An 8,911-nucleotide genomic window follows, 5' to 3' on the forward strand; every position below is an offset into this window, starting at 1 on the left:
CAAAAATTGACAACTAGTAGAGTATAATTTTTGAAAGAAAATTTATATGTTAATGTTTGCTTTTTCTTGCTTAAATATATTTTTAGTTCCTTAAATTTGGATAATTATTTTTTTACTCCTTAAAAAATTTGTTTTTATTAGTCCCTCAAATTTTTCAAAAACTACTTTTAATCCCTTTTCTTTATTGTATTCATAGTTTTACACTTTGTGGTGGTTTTTAACTACCAAAATTTATTTTTAAAAAATGATTTTTTGACAATTTTAAACCACCAAAGTATTTTACTCGTATGGTTTGGTGACCATTTTTTTTTTACATATTCTGTCAATTTGAAAGAAGAAAAATAAAAACACGAATGTGAAATTGTTATAATTTCTTAGATATTCTGATGGTTTTAAATTGTCACAAATCATTTAAAAAATTAAATTAAAAAAATATTTCTGACGGTTTAAAATAATCACAAATCATTAACACAAAATGAGAAGGACTAAAAGTAATTTTTCGAAAATTTGTGGGACTAATAAAAATATAATTTTTTGAAAGATTAAAAGAAATAATTATCCAAACTTAAAGAATTAAAAACCTATTTAAATCATATTATATATATATATATATATATATATATATATATATATATATATATATATATATATATATATATATATATATAAACGAGCTTTCTAACCAAACACTTCTAGTATGACTTTTTCTATATAAAAAAATAATTAAGTTGTAAGCTATATTATTTTCTCAACAAACTCATACTATGCTTGAATATTTTTATTTAAAATTTTATTTTGATATGCTAAAAAAAATTCTATCAAGTTAGTGCAAGAACTTGAATTTTTTAATTTTATCTCAAATGATTTTGGGTTATTAAAATTTAAAAAATTATCTGAATACTTTTTAAATGAAATTTAAATTTATGGTAATATTAATTAAAAATAAGTTTAATTATTTTTATTGAACTCGATCAATTAAGTATTTAAACTTATATATAGAAACAAAGATAGTACATATGTATTATTTTGGCATTTCAAATATATATTTTATGCATTCCAACATCATTCACATATTTTTAATTTTTGATATTTTATTGACGAAACATGTTATGGTGTTATAAAACTATCAATCAAAAGCATCTGAGTAATTTTTTAGCCTTTAAAAAAACACCCTTTCAAATTGTGTGATTACTAACCTTTCACATTTTATGTGTTTATGTATTTCAATTTTCAAATTTTACATTTTTCTTTTTTGTGTTTTGTATGTATATTTGTAGTTTTTAAAAATAGCCATCATAAATTGGTTCGGTAATATAATTATTATGTAAGGATATGTTGGTAAAAACCAAATTATCCAATCCAATTAAACTGTATTTTATCAAATTGGATTGAGTTGGATCCAATGTTTTTAACAATCAATTTAAATCCGATTGAACCACTTGAAATAAAAAAACCATCTATAAACGAAAAAGATTTACAATAACTCCCATAATCTTCATTCATTTGAGCTAATTTTTTTTAATATATAATAATTTATAATTAGATTAGTATATAAAAATTCTTATATTAATATTATCAATAATTTAATATATACTCAATTTTAAAACACAAAAAAAATGAAAAACATTGTTATAAAACGGAGAAAAATAAATAAATAAATAAAATAAGAGCGTATGAGTGGCACGGGGGGTAGGGATGCAAAATGAAGGCGCAAAACATTGAATCGGAATCAATGCATAATCTTTCTCATATCTCCGACTCCTATGATCCTTCTCCGTCATATCTTTAAACTCTAAGAGTATCTTTAATGCAAGATCTTGAACAAGGATCTTGTACTCAAGATCTGGTCTTGCACAGATCTTGCAATAAAGATGGTGCTGAGATCTTTAGGGTGGAGAATGAGTTTTTGTAGAAGAACCCTGAAGATCTTTGTACAATGTTAAAAAAAAATAAAAATTACAAACAGATTTACAACAAAAGCAACAACAGGAACAACAAAAAAACACCAATCAAAGAAGAAAACGAAAAATGGTACGAGAAGGAGGAAAAAATTACCTTTGTCGAAGGAAGGTTGTGTGAGGGGGGGAGGGGGGGAAGGTTGCGGACTGGCAGTGCCGGAAGAAGAAGAAGGTAACGTGAGGGGGAGGGGGAGATGGAAGGTCACACTAGGGGGAGGGGGAGGTGAAGGGTCGTAGGCCGAAGGGAGGCGAAGGGCCGCGGGTGCTGGAAGGGAGAGGGAAGGTCGTCAGTGCCGAAAGGGAGGTCTTGTGAGGGGGAGAGGGAAGGGGAAAAGTGAGAAAAAAAAATAAAGAGAAGGAGATGAAGAGTTTGAGAGGGAGGAAGAGGAAAAAAGTGAAAATGAGTGGGGAGATAAAGAGACAGTAGAGAGGGAGGAAGAAAAAATGAGGAGGAAAAAAAAGAAAAGGAAATGGAGCGTGTGGGTAACCGTTACTGTGTACACAGTAACAATCAAAAATCTTGAGAAGAAAACGCGAACGGCACAATGCAACGGTCGAAAAAAATAATGTAACGGTCGGAAAAAAATTTAACGGTCGAAAAGGGATTTGTACGGTATAAATTGGGTTCAAACAATAACAATTTGTACACCTAATTGGCATTCTAATTTTTCATTTGTGAATCTCTAGTATCCAAATTCAAGCTCGATTAATTTTATTTTCCAAATTCAATCATAGTTTTTTTTTTTTTTCAGATTCAAGGTAATTTTTTTTACAAATTCAATCTCAATTATTTTTATTTTAAACTCAAGCTTAGTTTTTTTTTCATATTCAATCTTAGTTCAAAAAAAAATTCATATTCATTCTCAATTATTTTTCCTGTTCAGTTAATTTTTTTTCCCAAATGGATCCAAATCAATTTGATTGACAAAGTTATATAATTTTTTTACAAAATTACAACATGTCTCCTTCAACCCAAAATTCACAAAATCGTCCTACTCCCCCCCCCCCCCTCCTTTTTTACCACTACCACCACCAAATTATTTTATGTCAAATACTCAAACCCCTTATATCGTTAATTCTCAGAGTTCGCAGACATTTCCTACAATCCCAGCAAACAGTCCTGCGAAGGTTTCAAATGATGATGTTGGTTCACAATTTCCACAATTTTCTACCCAAATTGGACTAGACGAGATCATCGTTGACAAAATAGGAGAGTCTTTGACAAAAAAGAAGCCTAGAGTAGCCTTTGCAGTTGAAGAAGATACACACCTCATTAGTTCATGACTCAACATCTCAACCGATCCAATTGTTGGTCAAGGAAAAGAAGCGTTTCGGTTGAGAGTCACGAAAAATTACAATAAATTTCAAGGTGAACTCCGTGAAAGATCAGTTAATCAATGGAAATCACGATGACAAAAAATTAATCTGGGCGTCCAAAAATTCAAGGGTCATTACAAGCAAGAAATATCATTGAAGAAAAGTGGTTACACGGAAAATGATGTCATGCTTAATGCGTATGTCATTTGGAAGGAAGACAAAGGAACCAATTTTGGTTTGGAACATGCTTGGAGACTCTTGAAAGATCAACCGAAATGGTTAGAGCAGTTTACTGAAAATTGCTCTAAAAGGACGAAGATTTCGACATTTGGGGCATATTCTTCATCATCTAATCCAGAAACACCAGTCGAAGCTGATACATTGTCTCCAATTATCTGTCCAATGGGGGCAAAAGGTAACCAAAAGGAAGAGCAAAGGGAAAAGAGTAGGAACATCTACCAATCCTATTGATCTGACTGGTGTGGAGGAAGTAATGAGGGAAATAAATGTTGTCAATGCCAAACTAGCAGCCTTAAGGGAGAAACAATTGGAAAAGGAGTATTACGACATTCTACTGAAAGTCACTTCTACAATGTCTGAGACTCAACTCAAAGACTATGAGCCTTTTGTAAAATAATTTGGAGTAAGTTAGGAATCTAGTTATAATTTGTTAGGTAGTTTTAATGTGTTATAATCGTCTTTTAATTTGTATTTTAGGAATAATGTTTGATTTTTTTAATTTTATTTTAATCGTATTATAATTTGTTCAATTTTTAAAATTTCTGAAACTAGCCGTTATAAAATTAGTCGTTATGGAACTAGCCGTTATAAAACAAGCCGTTGTACAATTTAGTATTTAATTGTTCAATTATCATTTATTGTTGTACGTCTCCTTCAAACAATACTCTTCTTTCACTTATTTGTGCAATCAATTGTTCATACAATGGGTCGAAATAATGACTTCGACTAAGCTTGGAAACAAATTGTTTACGAAACACTTGACGACGATAGTGATGAACAAATCATGAGCTACTTACGTGCGATGCAACAACAAGGAGGCAACAACAGTCAACAAAGGAGGCCTAGAAGAATCATTAATCACAATCATGAAGATGGACATCTACGATTGATGAATGACTACTTCTCAGAAAATTAGATATACACTGAGACTCAATTCCGGCGTAGGTTCCGAATGCGGCGACAATTGTTCATTCAAATTGTCAATACTCTTAGTAATCACAATGAGTATTTCCAAATGAGATATGATGTTGTTGGTAGAATAGGTCTCCCGCCATTACAGAAGTGCACTGCAGTTATTCGTATACTTGCATACGGATCACCTACTGATTGTGTTGATGAGTACGTTAGAATTGGCGAATGCACTGCAACTCAATGCTTACCAAAATTTGTAAGGGGTGTCAATGAGATATTTGGACAAAAGTACTTGAGAAGACTCAACAACAATGACATCAATCGCCTATTACATATTGAAGATGCACGAGGATTTCCAGATATGTTAGGTTCTATTGATTGCATGCATTGGGAGTGGAAAAATTGTCTAGTTGCATGGCAGGGGCAATATCGTAGAGGTGATCATCACAAACCCACAATAATACTTGAAGTCGTCGCTTCACAAGACCTATGGATTTGACATGCATTTTTTGGAGTTGCAGGTTCAAATAATGACATTAATGTGTTAAACCAATCACCTATGTTTGATGATGTTTTGCAAGGTCGAGCTCCTCCAATCCAATTTACAATTAATGGAACTTCATATAATATGGGGTACTATCTTGCAAATGGTATTTATCCAGATTGGCCCACATTTGTGAAGACCATATCAATGCCACAAGGTCCTAGAAGAAAATTATTTGCAAAATGTCAAGAAGCAGCAAGAAAGGATGTGGAATGAGCATTTAATGTGCTCAAATCTCGATTCGCAATTATATGTGGTCCATCGCGTGCCTGGAACGTAAATACAATGAAGGATATAATGTTGGCATCCATTATATTACATAACATGATTGTCGAAGATGAACGTGATACGTTCAATGGTAATGTCGATGCTGATTATGATCACTTAGAAAATGACATTTCAAATGTTGAAGTATCTCGTGGTACTCCTCCTGACTTTGCTACATTCTTGCAAAGAAGACGCATTATGCATACAAGAAGAATTCATCAACAACTTTAAGCCGATTTGGTGGAACATATTTGGGAACGTTAGGATCAGAACAATAATGAAATTTAATTTTTCTTAAACATTAATGTTTTTCAATTTTTTTATTTTCTAATTTATGTATTTTTCATTTCTTTAACATTTAGTCATAAATAAAAATTAAATTTATGTTGATTTTTCTATTTCTTAATATTTATTAATTTTTTTCTTCAATGTTTCATTAAAATTAATTACTTCATTATTTATATTTAATTTAACAATTAATTAAACAAAATATTTAAAAGTGGGACTCATGTGAGACCTAAAAAATTGTCTAAGATTCTAAAATGAGATATACTACCAAAGAAAAAATGTAAGACAGATCTTAACATATCTTCATTTTCGCATGGTGTTACAGTATCCATCAAAAAATAATCTAAGATCCTGAGTTGTGATTTACTACTAAAGAACAAGTTTTTTTTTTTCTTAACTTTAAAATGGGTACGTGTCAGTTTTCGTAGGTGAAGGGATGGAAGTTATGAATTGTAATGTTGATGATGATATTAATTTTTTTTCTCCACTAGCAAGTAACTGGCTTTTATCATCTGGTATAGGATAGAACCAAAAATGTTAATCATATTTTTTAACAATTTTTATTATTGAAAAAAATTACATAAGTTTTATTATGGTTACAATTTTCAATTATCAAATTATCAAATTAAACTCGATTGGAATAGGCACAAATACTCCTAATAAATATAAATTAAAGTCAATAAATTAATTATACAGTGACCTAGTTAAGCATTCAAATTAAAAATCTGAGGTTCATTGTATTTTCAGTGATGATGAACAACTCATTTGTAAACACACATCATTTAAAAATAAATACATATTAAAGTCAATAAATTAAGTATGCACACTGACCTAGTTAAGCCTTTAAGGATATTTGTGATTCATTAATAAATCTTCAAGTTGATGATGATGATGAATAAGATGAGCAATTGCAAAGGTGGAATACCAACAAAAGTTACTGTAGTCTTCAAAGTCAATAAGCAAAAATCAGCCAACTAACAAGGAAAAACGTGCGTAATGTGTTCCTAATAGTGGGGCTTTATTATAGGACTTAGATGTAGGTCAGTTGCAATTATGACATTTGAGTATAGTTAAATCTTAAGAACATTGTGATTGATTATGCAAGTTGTTTAAAAATAAGACATATATATTGTTTGATGTATAAAAGTTATAGTTGAAGTATTTGACGTGACATTTTTTTTATTATCATCGTTATTTTATTACTTATAAGTGATACCATTATTTATATAAGTAACGTTTAATTATTTTTTTTATCAATAAAAATGCATAGATTATTAAAAAAAAAAACTATGGAGCACTATGCACTTTAAAAGTGCTAAACCGTGAAGTGAATCAAATGTGACTGCAAACCAATCTTGACCGACTATAACTACCCCTAAACTTTATCCTAAACATTAGATTGGACTCAACTATGTTGACTGGAAACATATTATTAATCAGTAGTATTCTTTTATTAGAAACATGTTATTAATTGATATAATTATTGTATCTAATTAAAATTAGATTATTTCACTAATTTATCAATATATTGTTAAATAGTAAAAAAATATAAAACAAAAATACTTATTTATTATTTATTCATTTTGAGCACATGCATGCATTATTTATATGTTCTCTTCCACACAAAGGCACAAGTACAAGATGTACATGCCTATTAGTGGCAAAATGATAAATGGGGTGTTTTTTTTTAATTACCATTTACAGGTTGATTTTGAATTATTATTTAAAATGTGATAAGTTGTAATATTTATTATGACTTTTGAGTTAAAAGTTATAGTTAATGTTATAAATTGTTTTTGATTGAAATCGTAAAATTCAGTTAATTTTTTTAATTTATGATTTCTAAGCTGTAGGTAATTTTTTTTTATTTTTATGATTTTAAATTAATTTATGTTATTTTTAATTTTTTTATAGAAGTCGTAAATTCATTTACGATTTCTAACTTTTTATCGTATATTTTTTTAAAATCTAAATAATTTTTTATTTTAATTATTTAGTAAGTAAATCTTTTTTTTAAAATTTTTTAGTTTTATTTAATATTTTCTATATATTTTTTATATGGTTTTATTTAAAATTTTCTTAATTTTTCGTATGTTATTTTATTTAATATATTTTCTATATTTAAATTTTTTTCAATATTATTGATATTTTTTTATAAATAATAAAACTAAAAAAATATTTATTAAATAATTAAATTAAAAAATTATTTACAATTTTTTAAAAAAATATAAGAAAAATAAAAAAATTGAAGTGGTAAATATAAAAAAAAGAAAAAAACATAAACAATTTTAAAATCGTAAAAAAATTACTACAACTTAGTAGTTGTCATTTTTTTAAAAAAAATAACTAAAATATTTTACGATTTGAGTCTAAAATAAAAATAGAAGTCGTAACATGGTTACGACTTTCAAAGTCGTAACATATGTTACTTATCTCATTTTAATTTAAAATGAATCTCCAAATGATAATTAAAAAAAAAATTGCCCCCATTTGATAGTTTTGCCGCCTATTATAATAAACATTTACGGTAACGTAATGTTTTGTACGGAAGCTTGATAGGAAGAAAAAAAAAGGAAAAAAAAAAAAGACAATGACAAAAGGAGATAGTGAAAGGGAAAAGAAAGATAGTTTTGTGATATTTAGGAGATTCTTTTGCGCATAAATATCATATATAATATTCTAAAGAGTCTTATGGATTCTTTTACTTCAGTTTCAAAGAAAATAAAATATTCGCAATACATATTTTTCAATTCTTATGCTATTACCCATATGACCTAACCATTTTTTTTTTTACAATCCTATGGATACCAAATAGTACTCACTGAAAGTAGTGATGAATATTCGGCGGAACTTTAAATGCACATAAAATAAATATTTTTTTAACATCATTTATTTCAACTGATGAAAACACAAATTCACACAGTTTTATCGGTTCTGGAATTGAACCGTTGATAAAATGGAAATAATTAAATCTTTTGTACATTTTTTTGGGTATAGAATTTTGTATATTTCATATTGTATAAAATTTTAAGTAATAAAATAATATAAAATTATAAAAATTAAGGTATAAAAATTTAAAATTAATATAAATAAATAAAATATATGTATCATAAGAAAAAAATAATAACAATCAGAAAAATCATTTATATTTATGTGTTATATTTAATTATATGTTTTTATTTATATTAAATAAAAAAGATAATAAAAATAAAAAATTTAGAAAAATATTGATTTAAATTAAATCAGTTTTTTTTCTAAGATAAGATGGTTTTTTAAATTTAACAAATCAATTATTAAACGAATTCCCAGTTGAATTCGATTTTTAAGAGAATAATAATTGTCAGCAATCTAACATGTGAACATCAGAGTACAATTTCTAAATTGA

General features: G+C 27.8%; 1 pseudogene; it reads left to right on the top strand.

Annotated features, from left to right (window-relative positions):
• Positions 1–3,461: 3,461 nt before the first annotated feature.
• LOC114391640 lies at positions 3,462–5,502 on the top strand (annotated as a pseudogene).
• Positions 5,503–8,911: the final 3,409 nt, after the last annotated feature.

The sequence above is a fragment of the Glycine soja genome, chromosome 17, assembly GCF_004193775.1.
Source record: "Glycine soja cultivar W05 chromosome 17, ASM419377v2, whole genome shotgun sequence".
Classification (NCBI taxonomy): Eukaryota; Viridiplantae; Streptophyta; class Magnoliopsida; order Fabales; family Fabaceae; genus Glycine; species Glycine soja.